General features: G+C 43.9%; 1 long non-coding RNA gene across 1 annotated transcript in view; it reads right to left on the bottom strand.

The window, feature by feature from the left end:
• The window catches only part of LOC133378348 (uncharacterized), an 84,467-nt gene extending 61,948 nt beyond the window's left edge, over window positions 1–22,519 (bottom strand). The window contains exon 1 of the long non-coding RNA XR_009760971.1: window positions 22,429–22,519. This is a non-coding gene — a long non-coding RNA (uncharacterized LOC133378348). The remainder of the gene's footprint in view (window positions 1–22,428) is intronic.
• Between the last annotated feature and the right edge of the window lie 2,741 nt (window positions 22,520–25,260).

Raw genomic sequence — 25,260 nt, 5'->3', positions numbered from 1 at the left:
TAAAAAGAGGTGGTGGTGAGACCTCCATTTTAAACAAATCCCACTGTATTGGATCATTTCCTGTCAATCTCCAATATTCAGTTTTTTGGCAAGGTGCTCAAGCATGTGTTGACATCTTAGTTCAGGGTGTTCCTGGGCGAGATGGATTATCTAGATCCATTTCAAGCAGCTTCAGGCCTGGTTATGGGACAGAAAAACAGTTTTTGTCCTCTTTGTGGAATTTCTATGCTGGGAACTGGACAGGTGGAGTGTGTCCCTGTTGGTTCTGCCTCTCTGTGACTTTTGATACCACTAACCATGATATCCTTCTGGGTGCCTGGCAGGAATCAGAGCAAGAGAAACTGTTTTTCAGTCTTCCTTGGTGGGGTGATTCCAGAGAGTGGTGCTAGGGAACTCTGGTTAGATGTCTTGACTTCAAGGTTCCATCTTATCCCCCATACTGTTTAATAGTTACATGAAACTGCTATGTGAGCTATGGGAGTTTGAGGTTTGATGTCACTAATATGCTGATGACATCCAGCTCTATCACTCTTTTCCATCTAAATCCAATTTCAAATTCTGAACCAGTGTCTGATGTTGGTAATGGACTGGATGAGGTCAAACAAATTGAAGTTTAATCCAGACAACTCAGAGATGCTCCTGGTCGGTGGAAATACAGCTTCAACTTTTATGGAATGGGGTTGAACTCTCTTGAAGATCTAGGCTGACAGTTTGGATGTACCCCTGGATTCAACCCTGAGTCTAGATTCTCAGGTTTTGATAATGACCAGGAGTACTTCTGTACAGCTAATGCTAGTGTGCCAAATGAACCCATTCCTTGAAATATCACATCTGGTAGATGTGAAGGCCCAGAAAAAAATCAGACCCCGCTGGGGTTTTCCTCCCCCCCCCCAAATTTTTCAAAAGAAACCGCAATGGTATTTTTGGGGGGGGGAAATGGTCCCACCCCAGTTTTTCCAAAAACCTCCAGAAAAAAATCAGAAAAATTCCCCCCACAATGTTTACATTTCCCCCCTGGGCCTTCACATCTCTGATCTGGCCATGGTAACATATGCTTTCATCATATCTCATTTGGACTATGATAACACACTTCACATACAGAGCTGCTTTTGAAAAGTGTTTGGAAGCTCCAGACACCTCAGAATGCTAGAGAGGAACTACTAATCAGGGCAATTATTGGAACATGTGATTTCTATGTTACAACACCTGCACTGGCTGCTGATTTGTTTCTGGGCACAATTCAAATTGCTGGCAATGACCTACAAAGTCCTCAATGACTTGAGGTCAGGTTATCTGAAAGATCATACTCTCCCATATGAGCTGGCCAAATCTGATGACCTGCTGGAGAGGCCCTTCTTCTCCTACTGAAGAATAATAATCAAATTTATTACCCATCCTTTACCAGCAGGTCCCAGTTGGTGATCTCTAAGCAGTCTTGCAGTAAATGTTGCTTGGAATTCAATTGAGGGTGTTTGCTGAGGTTATATGGCAAGCTTGACACCAGCTCATGTGCTGGAAAGGAATGGTGAGCCACTGTTTGCAAAAAAGAGTGTGGAGTTAAAAATGTATGGATTGAGTTGACTTGCATTTTCAAAATGTTCTCTAGATGATTATGTATATAGCCACATGGAAAAATGTTAGGGTGAACTGAAGTGTGCATTCCCTTGGACACAGCTACAAGCATTTCTATAGTTGCTGTAGTAGGAGAAACTCCTGCTGTGATCTACAGAAGTGGCTATGGCTATCTCCATGACCACCTTCACTAATCCATATAAATATTTCTCCAAAAAGCTGTACACTCGCACATATTTGGGAAAAGGCTGCTCACAACTGTGAATCAGAGATAGCGATAGCTTGGGCTGGCCCCAGGTATGTAGCAGGCAGTTGAATCTGGTGATGGGATAACATAATATTCTGCATCAGAAGCAGCAGTTTAGGTGCTGCAGGGCCGACCATGTGCCATACACCGCACTGTCCTCCAAAGTCAGGAGGCCTGCCCCTGCTGCACCCTCTGCATCTGCCACCTGAGGAAGTCAACTCATTCTGCCTAATGGGAGGGCTGGCCTTGATGGTAAGGGCAGGGTTGGACAACTGGCCAGGGCCCATAGATGTTGGGCACAGTTCCTGATCCAAGTTCTGCATTGCTTTTCCAGCTTCCAAGAGACCAGCAGGGAAGGTGGATTAAAGATCACAGATGTGACTGAGCAACACACACTTGATCTTGGAGGACAGGTATATTGCCCAGGAGAGACCAGGTTCTTACTTCAGAGCCTCTAAAAAGCAAGTAGCCAGCTCTGGGAAGTGGCCCTATGCATTCAGTCACATTACTTTGTGGGTACACAGCTTCAAGCCTTATTAAAACTGGAGCAGGCTCACTACAAGAGCCTGTACATGATGTTCAACATGTAGGCTAGAAAGAAAAACAACAACAGCAACAGGATGACAGGCCTCTCAAAAATATACCCAGAATTGGAAAGAGATGGGGATATCTTTTTTTCTAGGAGTGGAATAAACAGAATGAAGTGCAAACTCATTTGACAGAGATCACAAACATCCATACTACAGTCTTACAGAAGGACAGACAGACGGTATCTCTTTCATTTGTATTGCTTCATTGGCTTTCTACCATTATCTAAACCCCAGGGAAGTCAGAAACCCCTCTGCTTTCAGACAGCATTATAATTATTCCATTTAAATGACTCCCCTCCATGAATACCGAACATTGCAGTACAGGCACACAGGGATGACAAATCCCCCTCCTTTAATTTTTTATTTCAATCTGCAGACATAATACTGTGAACAAACATGGCCTGTTGAGCCTGTACATGCCAGCTATACTTCTAACTGGATCCCATTTCAGCCCAGTAATAGACAGGCCAGATGGCAAAGCACAGTGATGCTCATCTAACTCCATAGAGCTCCAGCAAAGCTGTTGTGAGTGTCCGTGTTTCAGAACAGGATGAAAGATACCAGAGATGGCAGCATTCATGATGGAAGGCTTTCTGCTTGTTTGTTTTTCGTGGAATAAAGAAGCACCATTGATGCTGTATCAAAGAGGTCAATGGCTCTGATCAATCCACCATCTGCACTACAGCCAAGGAAGCCCCAATTAACAAAGTAAGACAAGGTGCCATTGACACAATTAGCAATTTTGTCAATGGCTTTAAAAAGCCAATTGGAGATACAGGTGGCTTGATAAGATTGGGGTCCTGGTATGTGTTTCCGGGCGGGGATAGAGGTTTTTATAATCCAATGTTCCTGCTGTGGTCCCAGTCTGAACTGGGCCCTTTGCCTTTCATGTTTTCATTGGTTTCCATTCCCACCAATGGGAGCTTTCCCCTCAAGACAAAGAGTAGCACAGAAGAGAGCACAAAGGCACAGATGATCTCCGTGCTGAGAGACCAAACTGCTCTGAACTGGAGCAAGGAAAGCTGGAGGGAAGGGCTCACTTTGGTGTGCCTCTCCCTATGATGTGCAGAGCTTTTCCGTTTTCAGTGTGGTATTCTTTGGTCAGAGAAAAAGGAAACACAACTCTGAGAGATTGCATTGCAGGCAATGAGATCCTGACAACACTTGTATATGAAGTAAAACACTCCAAATGCCTACTTATTTTAATAGTTTTTTATATTTTCTCCAACTCTTTTTGCAATGGGGATAACCACTATTTGTCACAGTATTGCCATTATGATAAACTTCAAACTGTGCAGGGTAACTCAAAAGTGACTTGAATTTTGTGCCAGGCTTTTTGCATACTTAAAATTAAAGATGCTTCATCAGTGAGCATCAATGCCTTTTGATGGTGGGTGGGTACTAAATACTGGGCACACTCCACTCACTTGGATGGCCACTGGACAGAACCAGTTTGGCAATTTGAATGTGGTCAGCCAAGGAGAACCAAGATGAAGGGTTTTTTTAGTACAGGAAGAGGGAGCCTTGGGGAGCCCCGAGGGCATGCTTTTGGAGGAACTAATGCTGCTTTAAATGGGAGAATATTTTTATCTTTGTTCTTGCCTTGGGAAGGGCTGTAGCTCAGTGATAGAACATCCGCTTTGCAGGCAGAAGGTCCCAGGTTCAATCCCTGGCTTCTCCAGGGAGAGGTGGGCAACCGCTGTCTGAAGGCCTCGAAAGTCACTGCAAGTCATACTAAGCTGGGTGAACCTATGGTCTGATTCTGCACAAGGCAGCTTCCTTTGTCCCTAAGTCTGGCATCCTATGCTCAACAAGCAGAAAGAAACAGATATTAAAAATATACCACAAGCCTCTATTGCTATCCTTTCACAAAGAAACTTTCATAGTCTGCCATACAATGCTGTTATTGTGTTTTCCCAGTGAAATTTAGTAGCAATCCTGTCCCTGCTCACAGTGCATGTAATGAAGATAGGATAGCTCTATGGAGTAGTTATTTTTAGTGAATGAAAAAGAACAGACATTACTTGCTGGTTTAAAAAAAACCCTGGAAATGACAGGATAGAATTAATAAAGTCTGCCACAATTCTTGGCTACTCTGCATAGCACATAAGGTGTGCCTGGGCACCAGACTGAACCCTCCTGAAGCATCTCTGGCCTTTAGATCAGAATGACACCCTACACATATCAGGAAGAGATGCTCGGAGAATCTCTTTGTCGCTCTCCACTTTGCGTTCTAATCATCCCTCTGCTACTCCTGAACTCAGCAAGTTGTAATCTCTTCCTGTCAGTCTTTGTCCTCATCGACACAGTAATGAAACTGTGCTAGATAATCCTATTAGAGCCTGACAGTATTGCTGTGGGCCTCTGCCAAGAAGGGTGTGAAGCGGTGCTTTCTGGAACAGGTTGTACCTGAGCCAAAACCATATGGACTGTTGACAAGCTCACTCTCTTCAGCCCAGTTACAAATCAAGTGCAAACCTGAAATGCAAATGCTATCTTAAATGGTAGTAGATTTTTGGCCACCTTTACATTTTTTTAAATTATTATTATTCTGAACTGCCAATTTCTCTTATTTCTCCTTCCACCTTCATTTTTTTAAACAAGGCTCATGCCATACAACTGATTTCAGATTTCTTCTCAGTGTGATTTTGAGCTGTCTTGCCCTTTCTCTCTTAAAGCCTTCATCATTATTGTTTATTTATAGACCCCATTTTATTGGCGGGGGGAATCAAAAAGGCAGTTTAGAAAATTAAACCTATGCCATAAAATAACAATAAAACATGCAACAAAATACCCAGAGTTTGGGAAAGCCAGTGTTTCAGTTCATGATCCTTCAGTGCCTGGAAATGGCTGCATTAATAGTTAAGTTTTTACCAACTGGTGAAATACCTACACTGTATCTGCCTATTGTGACTCAGGGGTCTCAGACAGGGGTGGGGAACAGGAGCCGGCTGGTGGATCAGATCCTGAGCAAACTCACCGCCTAAGGAGCCACCCACCTGTCAGTCACCCAATGTCACAATGACACCTGATAACACCAAGGAACATTCTTCCTTTGTGGGTGCGCCTTGAACTGTGCTGGCAGAGGAAAATCCTTTGGATCAAAAAGTTGGCGCCTTTTGAATTTGGCATCTTTTTCTGTTGCCATGCAAGGTGATAGAAAAAAGCATCAAATTCAAAAAGCGCTGACTTTTTGATTCAAAGGACGAATGAGAAACACGCTTAGGAGTGTGCTCCTGATTCACCTTCATTTTAGTTGAGACTTCACATTTCAAGCCGCAGCTTGACATTTCCTATGCCTCATATCATATATGACATCAGCTGTGGGAAAAGGTGGATATGGCTTGCCAAAACATTCTGGTGGGCCAACCTCCAAGACCTGGCAGACCTAATCAGGCTGATGGGCAGAATGTTCCCCACCACTGGCAATAGCAAGACGTTCTAGAAACAGCACAGGTTTATGGTTTCATGAAGTCTTGTACTGGAGGCTTGGTTCCTGTCTTGATGTGTTGTATCTTGCAGAAATGATATTGATCTTGGACAATTTCCTGACCTTGTTTCTGGATTGTATTTGGGCCTCAACTGATTCCCTGTGCTTGACCTTGACTTGTTCTGATTGTGTGGCACCAGCAACCCAGCCTACATTACATGGAATAACTCTTCAACAATAAGCCCTCCTTTAAAAAAATAGAAGAAAAGAGAGAGGTAAATTTGCTTTCCGTTCCTGGCTGCAAAGGACAGAGGAAAATCCCATCCTCCTATCCCAAAACAGAGAGCTACCTTGGATTCATCTTTCCATCATAACCATGAGTACTCCTAAGAGGAAATCCTTTACATGCACGATAATACACCTAAACATCCCAAATGACTGCTGCTTATGGGCAGCATTGCACTCTATTAATCTGTTGAAAGGCAAGCCAATTTCATCTTGTTGTTCCTGGTGGCTTCTTATGATGTGATCAATGCTTCCTCTGCAAAATCTTATGTCAGGCCTAGGATGTGACTCAGGAACCAGACCAACGGCTGTAGTTAATTCGTGTTTTATTAGGGTAATGTCCAAACAAAGACTGCGTTTTCTCATGAAGCAATACAGGGATACAGGTCCTGCGGCATTGGGAGAAAGTTGACAGAGCAAGGGACTTCTTCCCGCCTGTTCTTTAAGAAGGGGCCAAACGGGCGTGCAATCTTTTGCTCCTCCTTAACTGCCCCTCAGGTACTGCCCGCCTTCCCCCCCTTCTCTCCTGTCTTTTCAGCTGTCTGCGTGTGCGCAGTGAGGGGGGAAGCATCACCCCCTCCTCTTCTGAAGTTTCCGATTCCAGGATGGGGGTTAGGGGAGGGGCTGATGGTAAACTGCCTCCCCGCTTTTCGGCTGTGAGCAGCCCTCCCTCTTTCCCCTCTTGCTCTGAGCCTGAAAGAGGGGGAGGCGTGAGAATGTCCAGGGAGGGCTCAGGCTCCCCGTTGCTAAGCGACCTTATCACTGGCAGTTCCTCTGTTTCGTCTTCGCTCCAAAGGGGGGAAGTTCCTCCCCCTTCCCTCTGCCATCCATCCGAATACTCTTCTCCCAACTCTCCGGGATCCAGCTCCCCGGGATTGGGACCCCAGCTCTGCCTTCCGACACCATCCCCCCTCCCAGGCTGTGCCCCCCTCCCCTTCTCTGGCTTGGGACGGTGGGGAAAACGTTGATGGAAAAGTTTTACCAATTCTGGAGCATGAACATCAGCTGCATCTTCCCATGATCTGTCAGCCACCCCATAGCCTTTCCAGTGAATCAAGTACTGCAGCTTGTGGCGTCTGATCCTGGAATCTAAGATCTCCTCAACTTCAAACTCAAGCTGCTCATTTACCAGGAGTGGAGCTCCGGGAGGTTCCTCCGGCTGTAACTCACTGGGAGGGGCGGCTTTCGTTAAGAGGGATCGATGGAACACAGGATGTATTTTAAACGTGTCCGGCAGCTTCAGTCGGTACGCCACGGGATTGATTTGAGTTTCTATTTCTAAAGGACCCACCCTCTTGTCTTGTAATTTTCTACATTTGCCCGGCATCTGGAGGAAGCGGGTGGACAGCCATACCTGGTCTCCCGGTTGAAGGGGGGGGGCTCCTTCCTGTGCAGGTCAGCAACTCGCTTGTACTCCGTTTTGGCTTCGTTTAACTGCTGTTTCAGTGTCTGTTGCGCCGCTTGCTATTCCTTAAGGAAGTTCTCAGCTGCCGGTACCAGCATTCCTTCTGAGCTGCTTGGAAAGACTTTAGGATGGAATCCATAATTAGCGAAGAACGGGGTTTGTTGAGTGCTGGAGTGCAGAGAATTGTTGTAGGCGAACTCTGCAAAGTGCAAATATGATACCCAGTCAGTCTGTTGATAGGACACATAACTTCGTAAATATCTTTCCAAAATGGCGTTCAAGCGTTCCGTCTGCCCATCTGTCTGGGGGTGATGGGCGGAAGAGAGTTTTAATTCCGTCTGCAACTGTTTCCACATTGCTCTCCAAAATTTGGCTGTGAACTGAGTTCCTCGGTCTGAGACTACGCTGTTTGGCAATCCATGCAGCCGGTAGACTTCTTTTATGAATAACTTGGCCGTTTCTTTAGCCTCTAAGGCCCCTGCACAAGGAAGAAAGTGTGCCATTTTGGTAAGTAGATCCACCACTACTAAGATGGCTGTCATTCCTTGGGACTTGGGTAGATCAGTTATAAAATCCATGGAGAGGTCCTTCCAGGGTTCGTGTGGGACAGGCAACGGTTGTAACAGTCCTGCTGGTGTCCCTGTTTGTGTTTTTGTCCGCAGACAGACAGAGCAGGACTTTACATAACTCTCAATATCACGACGCATTTTAGGCCACCAGAAGTCCTTGGCCACGTTCTGAATGGTCTTCTAAATCCCAAAGTGTCCCGCTGTGATGGAATCATGACACTGGCGTAGGATTCTGAGCCTTAATTCCCCTTCTGGCACATATCTGGTGGTTTTGAACCATAACAGTCCATTTCTCCAGTGAAAGGTTACTTCTGAGTCTTGACCTTGTCCCATCTCCTGCTGATATTTTAGCATGTCTGCATCTTCTTGTTGTGCCTTTTTGAGTTCCTCTTCCCATGAAGGCTGGCATACTCCCAACGTTAATTTCTCTGGCGGGATTACGTACTGAGGCTGGTCCTCGGATTCACTTTCTTTGTATTGTGGCTGTCTGGATAAGGCATCCACTCTCTGGTTTTTGGCTTGGGCATGGTAAGTAATCTGGAAGTTAAACCTAGTGAAGAACTGGGACCATCTTATCTGTCTCTGGTTCAGCTTTCTGGCGGTTTGGAGGCTTTCAAGATTCTTGTGGTCGGAGCGCACTTCAATTCGATGAGAGGTCCCCTCTAGGTATTGTCTCCAGTTTTCAAAAGAGTCCTTGATGGCCAGCAGCTCCTTCTCCCAAACTGTGTAGTTCTTCTCTGCAGGCTTTAACTTCCGAGAGAAGTACGCACAGGGGTGCAGCTCCTTCCCTTCTTGGTCTAATTGTAGCAGGACCCCCCCAATGGCAAAATCTGAAGCATCTGCTTCCACTACGAAAGGGCGGTTCGGATCAGCAAAGCGCAGAATGGGCTCAGTAGCAAACCTTCTCTTCAGCTCCTCAAAGGCCTCGGTGGCGTTCTCTGTCCATTGAAACTTCTTCTTCCCCCTTAAACAGTCAGTCAGAGGAGCTGTTAATTTGGAAAACCCTGGAATGAACTTTCTGTAATAATTGGCAAACACCAAAAACCGTTGTACATCCTTTTTGGTGACAGGTTGGCCCCAGTAAAATATGCAGCTTACTTTCCCTGGGTCCATCTCCACGCCTTCCACTGAGATTCGATATCCAAGGAAGTCTAGAGACTTGAGGTCAAATCCACATTTCTCTAATTTAGCATACAGGTGATTTTCTCTCAGTCTCTTCAACACCGTCTTCACATGCTGGTCGTGGTCTTCCTGGTTCTTTGAGAACACCAGGATATCATCTAAGTAACAGATTACATACGTGTCCAACAAGTCTCTAAACACGTCGTTCATGAATTTTTGAAAAATTCCTGGACTTCCACAAAGCCCAAACGGCATGACCAGGTATTCATACTGTCCGTAAGCGGTCAAGAATCCTGTTTTCCATTCATCTCCCTCCTTCATTCTGATCAGATTGTATGCTCCTCTCAAATCCAACTTCGTGAAGATTTTTGCAGAGCGCAGTCGGTCCAGCAACTCTGAGATCAGGGGCAGCGGGTAGCTGTTGGGGATGGTGATCTGGTTCAATGCGCGATAGTCGTTACAGGGTCTGAGTTCCCCCCCTTCTTTTTCACAAACAATAGTGGCGCTCCAGCAGGGGATTGTGATTGGCGTATGAATCCTCGCCTCAGGTTTTTATCCAGGAATTCCTTCAGGGCCTCCCTCTCATTCTCTGTGAGAGAGTAGATTCTCCCTGATGGGATGCTGGCTCCTGGCACTAGGTCAAACACACAGTCGTAAGGGCGGTGGGGGGGTAAAGTCTCTGCCTCTTTTTCATCAAGCACATCTTTGAATTCTTCATACTTTGGCGGCAGGGTCACTTGCTCGATCTCTTGCACTGCCCCCGCTAGGGTGTTCTTGATTCCTTCAGGTTGACAGTTCTCCTGGCAATACTGTGAGGTGAACCACACCACCGCCTCCTTCCAACTTATTTTGGGTTCATGCTTTGCTAGCCAGGGCATTCCAGAATCACCTCAAAGTTCGAGAGATCTGACACATATAGTGAAATGAACTCTTCGTGCCCAGGGATTTGAAGTTTCACTTCCTCCGTGGCTTGTGTCACCCCTCCTGACTTCAGGGGTCTCCCATCGATAGTCTCCACAGCTAGGGGAGCGTCCAGTTTCCACCGGGAAATTCCATGACGCTTGACCAACTTTGCATCAATAAAATTTGTGGAGGCTCCACTGTCAATTAAGGCAGTGGAATTAGACACCACTCCTCTGGAAGTTGTAATCCGAATAGGCAAGACCAACACCCCCTTTGAGGGAGGTTGGATCGTTGGGGGGCCTTTATACAACGCTGCCCCCAGTCCACCGGCCTGCACGTGGACTGGGTGTTCTAGTTTCCCGACGGCTCGGCTTTCCCCCCTTTCAGTCCACAGTCTCTGGCCACATGGCCCGGCTTTGAACAATAAAAGCATAAACGTTCCCGGCGTCGTCTTTCCTTTTCTTCTTCCGACAGTCTTGGCCTAGCCCCTCCCTGTCCCTCAGTTGCATTACCTGCCATCCCTGCAGTGGGAAGGGTCTTGTTGCGGGATGCCGAGGCTGAGTATCTCGGGACCTCCTGCTTCCTTTCCAGGCGCCTTCCTTCCATCCGGTGATCTATCTGTAGGCATAGCCAGATGAGCCCTGGTAGGTCAGCGGGGGGGGGAGGTCCTGGCCAACTCATCCAGGATTTCAGCATTTAATCCACTCCGGTACATAAACATCAGGGCGGCGTCATTGTAACCAGTTTCCTGGGACAGAATTTTAAAAGTGTTAGTGTACTCGGAAACAGTCCCTTTAGCTAGCTTCAGAGCACCTAGTTGCCGCGCTACTGTTTCAGCCCTTTCGGGTCTTGAAACATCTCGGTCATCTCCTGTATAAATCCTCTGTACCTTCCTAAGACAGTATCCTTTCTCACGAGATACGGAGTCACCCATTTTGCAGCTTCTCCCTCCAGGAGGCTAATCACGAAAGCTACTTTAGCCCCATCGTCTGGAAATTCCGTGTGCCTGACATCCAGATATAACTCACATTGAGCCATGAAGGTTGCCAACTGATCACTTTGTCCCGCGTATTTTGGGGGCAATCCAATGGGAACCTTTACTACGGCAGCTGGAGGGGCTGTTCGCATCTGGTCTATCGTGGCCTTCAAGGTTTGATTATCCATCTTCAGCGCCTTGACTGCTGCTAGCAGGGCTTGAACATCCGTCTGCAAATCAGCTACCTTAGTCCTCAAGAGTTTCACTTCTTCCGTCTCAGAAGTGGGGTTCGTCCCCCCCCGCTGCTCCCTTTGACATCTTGTCCCAGTCAAGTGAAGAGAGCGTTGAGGGTGATTTAGGTGGCTCTGTCAAGCTGTCAGGCCCAGGATGTGACTCAGGAACCAGACCAATGGCTGTAGTTAATTCGTGTTTTATTAGGGTAATGTCCAAACAAAGACTGCGTTTTCTCATGAAGCAATACAGGGATACAGGTCCTGCGGCATTGGGAGAAAGTTGACAGAGCAAGGGACTTCTTCCCGCCTGTTCTTTAAGAAGGGGCCAAATGGGCGTGCAATCTTTCGCTCCTCCTTAACTGCCCCTCAGGTACTGCCCGCCTTCCCCCCTTCTCTCCTGTCTTTTCAGCTGTCTGCGTGTGCGCAGTGAGGGGGGAAGCATCACCCCCTCCTCTTCTGAAGTTTCCGATTCCAGGATGGGGGTTAGGGGAGGGGCTGATGGTAAACTGCCTCCCCGCTTTTCGGCTGTGAGCAGCCCTCCCTCTTTCCCCTCTTGCTCTGAGCCTGAAAGAGGGGGAGGCGTGAGAATGTCCAGGGAGGGCTCAGGCTCCCCGTTGCTAAGCGACCTTATCACTGGCAGTTCCTCTGTTTCGTCTTCGCTCCAAAGGGGGGAAGTTCCTCCCCCTTCCCTCTGCCATCCATCCGAATACTCTTCTCCCAACTCTCCGGGATCCAGCTCCCCGGGATTGGGACCCCAGCTCTGCCTTCCGACATCTTAATACCTGTTGTAGTTGTTTTACTGTTCAGTACACCGCTTAGAGATCTTTTTATATATTAAGTGGTGTAGAAATAGTCCTAGATCATGAAAAACTGTAGAATGCTTTAAAAGAAATGCGGGTGCCACAGCATCTGATTGTCCTGATGTGCAACCTATACTCTAGACAAGAGTCTACTGTAAGGACAGAATATGGAGAAACTGATTGGTTCCCAATATAAAAGGGTGTGAGACAGGGGTGTTTTTTATCACCCTATTTGTTTAATCAGTACGCAGAACATATCATACAGAAAGAGGGATTGGACCAAGAGGAAGGAGGTGTGAAAATTGGAGGGAGAAATATCAATAATTTAAGATATGCAGACGACACCATACTACTAGCAGAAACCAGTAATGATTTGAAACAAATGTCGATGAAAGTTAAAGAGGAAATCACAAAAGCAGGACTACAGCTGAACGTCAAAAAGACTAAAGTAATGACAACAGAAGATTTATGTAACTTTAAAGTTGACAATGAGGACATTGAACTTGTCAAGGATTAGCAATACCTCGGCACAGTCATTAACCAAAATGGAGACAATAGTCAAGAAATCAGAAGGCTAGGACTGCGGAGGGCACTTATGAGAGAACTAGAAAAGGTCCTCAAATGCAAAGATGTATCACTGAACACCAAAGTCAGGATCATTCAGATCATGGTATTCCCGATCTCTATGTATGGATGTGAAAGTTGGACAGTGAAAAAGGTGGATAAGAGAAAAATCAACTCATTTGAAATGTGGTGCTGGAGGAGAGCTTTGCGTATACCATGGACTGTGAAAAAGAGAAATAATTGGGTGTTAGAACAAATTAAACCAGAACTGTCACTAGAAGCTAAAATGATGAAACTGAGGTTATCATGCTTTGGGCACATAATGAGAAGACATGATTCACTAGAAAAGACAATAATGCTGGGAAAAACAGAAGGAAGTAGAAAAAGCAGAAGGCCAAACAAGAGATGGATTGATTCCATAAAGGAAGCCACAGACATGAACGTACAAGATCTGAGCAGGGTGGTTCATGACAGATGCTCTTGGAGGTCACTGATTCATAGTGTCGCCATAGGTCGTGGTCAACTTGAAGGCACATAACAACAACAACATAGAAATAGTCTAAATAAATAGATAAGCGTCATTTCCTAGAAAAGCCAAGGAGGCTTTGGGCTATCATCTGCTTTTGCTTCAGATACAGTTACCACCTTGAAGAAAGGAAAACTAAATTAATGGTTGGATTTACCCCTCCCCACAGTTTCTTTTTTGTTATCTGCCCCTTTTATTAAGGCTCACCTATGTGGAAATAAATGGCATGCTCTTCTGCTGTTGACCTGTGATTGCATGTAAAGTCATTAATATTTCCCTAACCATGGCAGGAGTTATTTATTGATCACTTTTATATCCTGACTTTACTCCAAGAAGGCATATGTGGCACTGTTTGTCTGGGTGCTCAAAACAAACTAGACTAAGGGTCCAGCTACATCTGGTGGTAGCAGTCACATATAAAGCAAGGAGTGGGGACCCGGTTTTTAAAGAAAAAAGAAAGTGAGTGGGAGAAATTCCAGACTCTCCCCTGGTTTACCCCCTTGTAGTCTTGCCTTCTCCTCCTTTTTTGTCTTGTCTTTTAACTCCTTGTCTTCAAAGTCAGATCCAGCTGGGAGAGAAAAATGTCTGGTGTTAAGAACTGTAGGGACAGGGAGAGACGTGGTGGGAGATCAGATAGATATGACTCTCCATTGTTGAAATAGGATGCTGGATGAGATAAACCCTTGGTCTGGTCCACTGGGGTTCTTCTTATGATCTTGGGCTTTATATGTGATTGCAGCAGGCCCAGTTTTATACAAATGGGTCTGCTGGTGTAGTGTGTAATTTGAACTCGAGAAAATAATAGTGGCCTACCTAAGGCCACCCAGTGAGCCCCATGAGTGAGCAGGGATGTGAACCAGGGCTTTCCATATTCAAATAGAGCATTCTATCATGACTCCACAACATGCCACAGTCATGTTAATGGTTTATGTTACCTGTGTGGAAAGATGGCAGCTGGGGCGTAAAATACAGGAACCAAAGGTTCATTGGGAGCTCCTAGTGGCTGTGGAATCTTTTGGAAATGAGTGGACTGACTATGTTGCTGGTTGAAACACATATGTGTATGTACACACACACAAATTATTTTTTCTTACAATATTTAGAATCAGACTTGGGGAAGTTATGAAAATTTTATCAGAAATGATTTGTTTGATTAGTGCATTTAATCAGCACATCTCAAATAAGTTTGAGTGGTGGCTTATCTGCAAACGAGATGTGACCTGAAAGAAAGAGATCTGCAACAGAGCAGTTTCAAGTGGGGAGCCATCTTCTCCCAAAATGAACATCTATACAAACCTTAAGCCTTCAAAGATGTTGGATATGTACTCCTTCCAAATGACAGTTGGTCCCTTTGACACAAAGCTTTAGAGATAGGTGATAATGGCACAGTTCCTAGGGGCAGTTGATTTTGATGTGAAGGCCTGGAGGCAGTTAGGTCAAGGTAGGTAGAATCATGAGAGTTAAAAGAGTTAAGGAAATGGTCAGGGAGTATTTATGAGTGGGTGATAGAGGTAAGTGAGGGAACAATGAACAAGAAGTGAGTCCATGAATAAACAGAGAGAAAGAACAGCCAGGAGGGATTCATGATGTCATTATTTCATGTTGCCTGCTGAAAACTGTTCTGCAGACATCTTCTATACCAGTGTTCTTTAACCTTGGATCCCTAGGTGCTGTTGGATAACAACTGCCATCATCCCTAACCAGCTTAGCCTATGGTCAAGCATAATGAGAACTGCAGTCCAATTATACCTGGGGACCCAAGGCTGAAGAACATTGTTCTACTCTGGATGGCCTAAATCCTCTCTGCCACTGCTGCCCAAGTGACACATGCCTGTATGTACACAAGCCAATCAGTGGCAGCGGAGGAGTGGTACAGCCTACACCCACCCATAGCAATTACTCCGATGCTGATTCTGTGAAGCCAGTGTCCTCTTTTACTTACGCACCTAAAATTGCTTAAATGTAGTTTCTCATTCTCTGGGGCTAAAGTAATTTTAAAGCCAGGTTTACAGGCTGCAGGCTATCAAATCTGTTTTGCAATGTTTTATACACGGCTCTGGACAACAGAGACCGAGACCTTTTCTCTTCAGTCAGCAGGATGAGGTTGACGTTGAATGTAAATCCTAGCTCCCAAACATCAGCCTCTTTTCTTGGCAGAGACTTTCACAAATCTCTGAGCTGACCTTCTCTCCCAGATAGGTCGTGGCATCCCATCAACTCTAATTCTTCCTGATCTTTCTGGAACACTTTTCATTCTGCCGACTTCAGGGATCTGTCTTTGCAGAGCTCAGAGCATACTGTGGCCTTTTAGACACCATAACCCTCCACGCTGTCATCAAGAATAAGGGCTTTTGTAACATCTCGCCATGGAAGTAAGTGTATTTTTCTTTTAGCTGTTTAGTTTCAGTTTTCAAAAAACAAAAAGTTTGCGAGAGGTTAAATGGGTCAACAACTTGAGTTGGAGGACTGTTAAACAAGTAGTTACACAACTCCCCCCACCCCGAATGCTGGAAAGATGTCACCTGGCTCCATAGTGGTCTCTTAATTGATCTCATTTCACACAGTTACCCACTGAGCTGCTGGAGATGATACATCATTCTCCACTCTGTTTTTCCTTTGCCCTTAGAACATGAACACACACACACACGCTTATTAGGAATATGGACTGAGATTCCTGGGTTCTTCCAAACTCATTATACTGAAACACAGTCGTATACTATTTCATTTTCATGTAAGACAGATTTTGAGACTCCAAGTTTATTACTCTTGGGCGTTTAACCACAATGTATTTTACTTCATGTTATGAAAGAAGCAAGTATTCAATTATTTTCTTCAAACTTTAGGTACATTGACTTGCCAATTAAATAGACAGACATCTCTTCAAAAGGTAGGCCTTGCCCATTCATAGAACTCATGTTTTGTTTAGCACCTATTTTCTTGTTTAGTTGGCTCTGTAAGAGCTCTTAACATTCAAGCCCAGGGCAGATTCTGTACATGGGCTCAGGCAGGGCCAATCGGGGGAGGGGGGATCAGGATGGGTTTTGGCCTAGGCTTCAAACTCAAAAGGGGACCCAAATTATTAATTTGTTGGCATTTGATAAGTTGTTGATCATTTATTTTTATGCACATCGAACCAGAATATGACACACTGTCCCAGCGAGAAAATATTCCAATTATGTCTCACACATTTTTGAGCCTTATTTTGTTTTCATGTGCTGATATTTTTTATTTTTATTATGAGTTGGGGCCTCAAAAGCTGAAAGTGCCCTGGGCCTCTCTGGACCTCTGATTGGGCTCCAGGACAAGGGGAGAGTCTGTTTGTAAAAAATAATAAGGATGAAGCAAGGCAAGGTATTGGATTGTGGTGATTGGCTTTCACTGTTTTAAAATCTGGAAACACCTGAGTCACTCCTTAAATTTAGTATTGCCCAATGTTTAATTATTTATTTAATCCTTTGAAATATTTTCCCCAATGTTTAATCATGCTTTCAGACTGGTTGTAGGACTCCTTTTGTGCCCAACCTCACCAGAGGGCCCTTTCAGGGCTGATTTCATGATCAGCAAGAACATGAGCATGACAACTGGTCATCTGTGCAAGAGTAAAGCTGAAGCTGAATTTTAAAAGATAATTAAGTAGTAAAACAGAAATAACAGCACAAACAAGTTCATGAGCCTGTTTTAAAAGTAATCCATTTGACCAGCTTGGCTGATCTCAACTGGATCAAGTCAGTATAGATGTAAGAAGGCATCAATTTCTGTTCCATCCCATATTTATCACATGCAGCACTTTTTCCATTCTGCTGCGGTTCAGCTTCCAACAAACAATGTTATTTGTCTCACTGTCTACTCTGGTGGCAGAGAACCCAGGATGGTTTACAACATAGCACATACCAAACAAAAAATGTCAGTCCTTAGCCTAATATCTATACCATATCAAAACTTAATGCAATTATAATACTAAGAAATTCATAATAAAATGCAACATCTCACAACATAAGTTATTATCTACTTATCTCTACTGTAAAATGTAATACATATATAACAGTAACAACCTACGAAATAAGGGAAGGAAAAATCAGGAGCAGGGAATATAAAATACAAAAAACAATGTACAAGTAATAAATCTATTCTCTGTACAACAGTAGTGTTTAATTACCTCCTCCTGCCCTCACAGAAAATGACAGACCCTCCGGCTTTCACCTGGGAGCTGCCTTCTCCTCTCCTAATCTCTCACCCTGGGAGGTCTCAACTTCACTGCCTCTCACACAGATTTCTCCCTCCCTCTATTTGTCACTTTCATGTGGGTGAAGTCCTTGTCCCCCCCAATGGCATCCCAGAAGGGAAGGCACCATATAATCGCTTGTGGGGTCTCCCCTTGCGGTGACCCTGCTTTTGTTGGCACATCACTGGGTAGCCCGTTGCCTGCAGCATGACTAACTTCTCTCTCCCCATCCTGAAACATTCCCTCAAGGTAGACAGAATCCACTTTGCCTGCCTTTATGCAGCAGCAGCTAATCAACACTGTCCCATGCACCAAATCAACAGCAAATTAGTGTTAAAGAAAAAAAAAAGTTAACAGTCTTAGAGGATAGCTTTAGCCATAAAGGGCAGGGGGTAAGACAATTGAAGTTCACCTCCCTTTTTTCTTTGCTTGATAACCCAGCTGCCAGCACCTTTGTTGTTGCTGCTGCCAAGATTATCATCCCTGATGCCTTATTTACTAGGGTGAGGTGGTTGTTATGATATTATTTATGCTGTTGTATATTATTGTTTTATTTTTTTGTATATTTTAATCTGCTATAATACACCTGGAGTCTTTTTAGAAAAAGGAAATTTAATCAATGAAAGTTTAATAAACTAAACTTTCAGGAAGAGGGTCAGTTCAACCATGGCAGGAGTGGTGGCTTCCTTGGCTTTGGTGGCAGCAGGAGGAGCAGAGTGTTGGTCACCACTGCCATGTTACCCCCAGAATGCTGCTAGAATGATGGTTGTGGGGGAAACTAATAACAATAACAATAACAACAACAATAATAATACAATTTTTTCATTTATATGCCACTCTTCACTATAAATCACAGAGCAGTTTACAGCATAAAACAGTAAGACACAGCAACATCTAAACAATATAAAGAATGTACACATGTATTAAAACCCAAGTAATAACAAAACATCAGCTAATGTGATGCATTCTATAGAACATCAATATAATATAGACCACCAGCCTCCTGCCTCCGGACACAACCGTGCAATATTTCCTTCTTCTACTGCTGCCCAGTGGCAATAGCAACACCACTCTCTGCCCTCCCTGCCATCCCCCTGGATTGCATTTTAGTAGTGCAATGCCCCAGCGTATAGATCTATGAAATATATAGATTTTATAGATCTGTAGTCTGAGACATTGCAATTTGGGTAAATTAAGATGATGGATGCCCACCACATATGAGAGCCAAGTTTCACTCCCATTCAGAAGTGGCACCACCACCTACCCACTGCTAAAAGTCTGAAGGCTGGGTGGGAAGAACAATGAGTGGCAGCATGGCTGGATCAGGCTGGTTGGGGCCCTTCTGAGCCCCTGCAGCCTTTAGTCAGTGCCTGACCTGGCTGACCACTGGTGCTGGACCTAGGACACAACTACATGTTACACGATTGCCACAGAAGACAGTATTCCACTTGCCCCCCTTCTCTATAACATCTAATTTAAATTACTCCATGTCCTATCAGCAGGAACAAGGAAATGTACATCATCATGATGTCAGGATATGCAAAAATCAAACTAGACATTACAGAGGGGAAGTGGGTGAACCACCTTAGGGCTGCCATTGTCACTAGTGGGCCCATGCTCTTTGTAATATATAGTTCTGCCTGTAGGGTAAATTGATTTTATAGCATAAGCAATAAATCCAACTCTGTCTCCTAAAGTATACATTTATATTGTATTCACCATCTAGTATGCATTTCCTCTGGTTACATGTATTGATTAAAGATCTTGGCTCTCTTCACAGAGAGACTGTCTTTTTCAAGTATGTGCACAGTGCATTTTCTTCTCATAATATTCAAGAAAAATCGACTTGGCTAGGAATGCATCATTGGATGGAAGAAAAGAAATAAAGAAAGAAAATACCAGTTGTAGTGTGCTTGCAGAAACCCATGAGACTCCTCACTTCTACATTTATTTACAAAATTTGTTTCTAGACACAATGGAAAGCACATCCATATCCATCTTTGCTCATGTGCAAAAACTGCCATAGCACCTCACATTACCAAATAAATTCATTGTAGAAATTTGAAGGTAATTGGCACTTCAGGCAGGCTACAAATCTATGCGGATCACTCACACAGTACAATGATTGCAGAAATTAGTTAATTCAGGAGGAATATGATAATCCTTGAATCCTGGCATAAATCTTTCCAAAACGTGCATGCATTACTGCCATTGAGCTGGAAGACCGATATCTATCAGGCTGCTCAATTCTAGGCATTCTGATTTAGATGCTAGTCATCCCACTGTTTTCGCTAAAATGGATATATATCCCTATTAAATCTGCCAAAAGAGAATCTAAATGGCAGCACTCAATAATATGGAGGTAATCTGTTGCATTTATTTACCAAGCCTCATCTAAGGATCATAAATCCCTAATTACATGGTCTTGCCTCCCTCATTATTTATTTTAATGAGAACTAATAATGATGCAAGGTTATCTGTTAGTGAGGTTCTATCCATCTGCTATCCATCTAGGTCTTTCATGCTACTCTCACCACAAGGGTTCCCAGTGGATATGCGAGTGAGAGATTAGAAATGTTTGGAAATTGGATTTCTTACCCCATTAAAGACTAGAAGCTGCCATCTGAGAGACAGTGAAGGGTGCTCTTTGGAATGACCCTGACAGAGTAGAGTGCACTTTACGTACTATAAAATGCTGGAGCTGCAGGCACCAGGGCCAGTTGTCCTTATAACTCAGTTCATTTAAAAAATAATATTATATTTCTAGGATAGTGTGGAAGCAGTATACAGGTCACTGCAAAATCCAAACATGTCCAGAGTTCATTGACTCTTCAGCCTGAGGTCCATCTAGCTCAATATTGTCAACGCTGGCAGACAGCATCTCTCCAGGGTTTCAGGCAAGAGTCCTTCCTACCCCTACCTGGAGATGACTGGGATTAAACCTGGGATCTATTGCATATAAAGCATACTCTGTACCACTGAGTGGAGATTTCTGTACTGAGTTAGCAGAACGTGTGGCTCCTCCTTTTACCCTATGGCCAGGATCCAAAGAAGTATTTTAGGCATGCCCTTGACCTTGGACATGCCCAGTCCCCCTACCCTGATGCTATATAACAAACCATTTGAAAGGCCCCTTAATTTCAAAAGTGGCTTGCCATGTCACATGGAGGGATATTTTGATGAAACACAAGCCCAAACCTTTTTTAGACCCATGGGACAGTAGTTTTGTGGTGCTTTGGACCCTGATCTATTTGTGGAGTACTTTGCTCTTGGACAGGGATGGGGTTCATTGCCTCGTTCCGATCCTCTTGAATATTGAGAGCCTGGCTTTAGTTGCCGATTCACCCTTCCCCCCCCCGTTTGCTTTTGCAATTGCTGATCAGCTGATTTTTAAAGCGAAAAAATGTAATTTTTTAACAAAAATGCTTATGAAAATGCTTATGCTGTTCAACTTTTTTTGATCTATTTACATATCAATCCGGCAGATAATTGCCTCAAATAGGAGGGAGGTTAATAGATGTAAATGGTGATTGTTGTCACCTAGACAGCAGTTAAGAATGCATTAGCTTAGGGGAAAGGCAATTACGAAGACAATAAATATAAAATTCGGAGTGGATTTAAAAAAAAAAAAAAAACCATGCCAATGACAGCTGTGACCCGCTGCAAGAAATCAATGCCGGTCCAAAAACACAGCGGATTGTGGGATTATGTTGAAATCTGGTACTAAATCCAATTTAGCAGGTATTCCACCACCACCACCCATCCGTACTCTCTAAGCAGCATTCTCCCATACACTAGAACATTCAGTTTAACACTTTAGGCCAGCTGGATCATATGCATGCATAGAGATTATGAGAGGACCATGCACCTTCCTTTTCTGGTTTCAGAGCTAGAGGAACATAAGTGCCCAGAGCAGCCATAACCCTGTATACTAATGTTTTCTTACCAGTGTAGTGTGTGTGTGTGTGTGCCCTGGGCAATCTAAGCTGGCTCCCCCATTTGTAAAGAGCTTGGGAAAGGCATCTAAGTGCTATCTGAAGGGCACAGGTTTGGCAGAGGACATTCTACATAGCCCAGCATCTCTCTCATATCTCCAGAAACTCCCACATACCTTTCTTTCTCCTTTACTGAAACATCCTCTGTCTGTTCCGTATCTCTTTATTAATTTACTGTCCCAAACAGTGACACACTGCAGCACTTGGCGCAGGCTGTATGAATGCACTAAACAAAACTACAGTTCAGCTGTCATACAACTGGCAGCCATAAAATTGCCAGAAGGAGAAGCCACAAAAATCTAGAATACACATTATTCTTCCAAACAATATTGGTTCCATTCTTCTTCAGGCAATAAAGGGTTTAGGAATATCAGTACAGGAACATAGGAAGCTGCCTTAAATTGAGTCAGACCATTGGTTCAGCTAGCTTAGTACTGTCTGCACTTACTGACAGCCACCCTCCAGGGTTCCAGGAAGGGATATTTCCCAGTTCTACCTGGAGAAGCCAAGGACTGAACTTGGGACCTTCTTGCAAAGCTGATGCTCTACTAGTGAGCTACAGCTTTTCTCCTTAATGAATACAGCATCCCATGGCTGACTTGAGCTCCTGCCACTTTGCTGATAAACCAGTTAGGAAGCCTGGCTGACCACAGTTGGCTGGGATTAAAAACAAAAATGGCCCTGTAGCACCAGGCTAGTTTGCTTCTCTCTCACACACACTCCTCTGTACAAGGCATGTCATTTTAGGTCAACTTGTGTATCCTTTTGGCGCTTGGCCAAAGGTTGGAAGAGAGATTTTCTCTCTAACACGCATGGCTGCACTGGGGTTAATCTGTAAGTGAAATGTCTCATTGACAACATCTAGATGAACTTTCACATCATTAACCCCAATTCTAGGCTTGTAAAGCCTTATCTACTGTACAGATGCCTTTGCAACTCCTACTGTCCATAATGCATTGTGGCAATACAAACAACATACACAGACTCACCATGTACCTTTGAAGAGGTCTGTCAAGAATTCCTGATTTCTAAAATGACTCAGAGGCAAAGAATTGTGGGGAAAACATCTTCCTTGAAATGGGGCCTCTCTGGCCATGGCTTTGCACAGCTGAAGCTAGTTAATTACACTCAAGCAAGAACACCTGCTTATCAGTGGAGACTGGTACATCAAGGCCATAGGCCTGGGAAGGTTTGGGGAATATGTGACTGTTAGGCGTGAAAACTCCAGAAGCATTTCATCATCTGAAAGCCCTCTGACTGGCTAATTAATTCCCAGTTGTTGCTGGGCATTTCCCCATAAGAATAGGATTCAGACATTAGCCTTTGTTCCCCAATGTTGCTGGTGCTACCTGAGTTGCGGTTCCATTTTACCATGTGCTATCCATGTCTGGGGAGATGTGGAACAATGAAGCTATTTTCCAGTTTACCTCTTTGTAAGTATAGAATAGGCTAGACAGTTTTGTTACTTTTGTCTGTGACTGTAACTCTCTGTATTTTACCTGGCCATCAAGGGTGTGGGTTTTAAGGAACAGATTTGCTGCTATATAGGTGCACTTATATTTTACTTAATAAAGCTACTTCTTATTTACCAGTGTGTGTTCATTGTAGGGGTAGTGTGGCCCTAAATCCAGTACCTTGGCCAATTGACCACAGACTACTGTATAACTGGATATTTTGCCTAGGGCTCTGTGACAAGGAGTGCGCCTTTGGCTCTTTTCTGTTGTCATCCTTGGCAGGTCTATTTCTGGCACTTTGGGTTTCCCTTTGACCCAGAGTGTGTGACCAGATTAAGGGGTGGTGGCAGTCTACCTACCCTCCAGAGTTGTTGTTGGTTTACTCAGCCCTAGTAAGGAGGGCACAGGTTTGTGCCTTGCCAGGATCAATTGCCCTGGGTTGGGGAATTGAGTCCTGGGACTGAACTGGGGTGATTCATGACAAGATCCTGTGCAAATGTTAGAATCTTCTAGGCAACTGGTGCCTGTCTGACAGGACTATGTGCAATTCGATTGGCACAAGCACCTCTCCACTCTCAAGGTAGCCTTGTTTTGCAGACTGTGATTCAGTGGAAAGAGAAGAATGCCTTTATGGCTTTCTTTCTACAACATGCAAAGTTTTCCTGTGGCTCAGTGATGAACTGAGTGAGCAAATGCATACTTCAGGGTAAGGAACATCTCAACAAAGATATACTAGGTTTTGCTCCCCTTTATTTGCAGAAACAAAATCAAAGTGACAGATTGGAAAAGCACTGGAAATACCCTGAATTTACACAGCAACTTGAAACAACAGGTCCAGGTAGGAGGACAGAAGGATCCGTTAAATAAGGATAACAGTTATATGTCTGTGTTGATGATCACAGAATGCTTGAAATCTGGAGTAACCTTGGATTACAAAATGACACACCTTCCCATTGGGAGCTGAGCCCTAATCTCCTGCAATCCTCAATTAGAAAATATCCCATTTTGCAACCAAAGAGAGATTAACTCAGATAAAAAATATGCTATAGATCTTAAATAATAATTTGGATAGCTTTTAGCAGAATTTGTTTTGAAATGTGTAGTTCCGTCAAAGAAAAGGAGTGTAAATACTGTGTGTGTATATATATATATCAAAATGAATGATCATTAAGAAAGAATGGCAATAGACTCAAATCTGCTGGTTCTCTCAGTGCTTAATTGGACAACTTTAGCCCTTTGGGGATGACACAGTGTGTAACATGCATGGGGACAGTATTATGCTCTCTAGCCCAATCCCAAACTATATGTGTTCAGTCTGATATCTGAGTAGAACAGATAATTTACTACTATCTATATAGTATTGTCTCTTCAGACAATAGATTGAATTTATAGAGAGAGACAGGACCAGCAGATACAATCCTGACCACCCCCTGGCACTCCATTACATGTTTTAAGTCTGTATGGCATGTTGTCAGAAATATCCTCTATATACTTCAGTTTTCAGTACTGTGTCTTAGGGCCCATCCATTCTGTCATGTAAAATGGCTAAATTTCCATGTTTTCCTTATTCCATATTGTGCCCTGATAGTCCAAACATGATCCTTCATACTTGGATTAAACGTTCCCTGCATCCATACTTATAGGCGTGCAAACATATGGCAGGTGTGGGGAACTTTTGGCCTTCCAGATGTTGCTGAACAACAACTCCCATCAGCCCTAACAAGCATGGCTAATGTCCATGGACAATGAGAGCTCTAGTTCAGCAACATCTGGAGGGCAAAAGGTTCCCCACACCTGTAATATGGATTTTGGTTAGGCTGCCTGGAGTTCCAGAATCATTTTGAATAGAGATTTGAATGTGGTTTTCCTGTTATTGAATCCTCATCCAGCACTTACCCTTCTGCCTAGAATGCCGCTTTCCATATTGCATGTTTTGTGTGACAAACCTAAAACTGCACAGAGTCAGTGTGATGCTTTTTGCATTATACCAAGGCTCCTTGCTCTGTGGCAAACCCGGGTTTGCTGCTATAGAATATATGAGAAACTTGTTTGAAATGGTCCTCAAATTATTGGCCACTTACCATAACAGATCATATTAGTGTGTTGAAATGCTGTGCATAATTAATTAAATACACAAATCTCTGCATTTTTATTTCATGTGTTTATAATAAATCAAAGTAAGGAAGTTTTAGAAGATCATGAAAACTCAAAATAATCCACCCTGACCATTCCAAAGGAATGTTGTGTGTGTCTTTTAAAGGCTTTGAGGATTGTTAGTTTTGGTAGATTCAAAAGTCTGGTAAAGTCATACCTCATTATCCTCAAGAAAACTAATGAAGGAGCAGAGAAGGGGGAGGGGAGCCTATA

Source organism: Rhineura floridana, chromosome 2, assembly GCF_030035675.1.
Source record: "Rhineura floridana isolate rRhiFlo1 chromosome 2, rRhiFlo1.hap2, whole genome shotgun sequence".
Classification (NCBI taxonomy): domain Eukaryota; kingdom Metazoa; phylum Chordata; class Lepidosauria; order Squamata; family Rhineuridae; genus Rhineura; species Rhineura floridana.
This window is presented reverse-complemented; position numbering and strand designations above follow the sequence as displayed.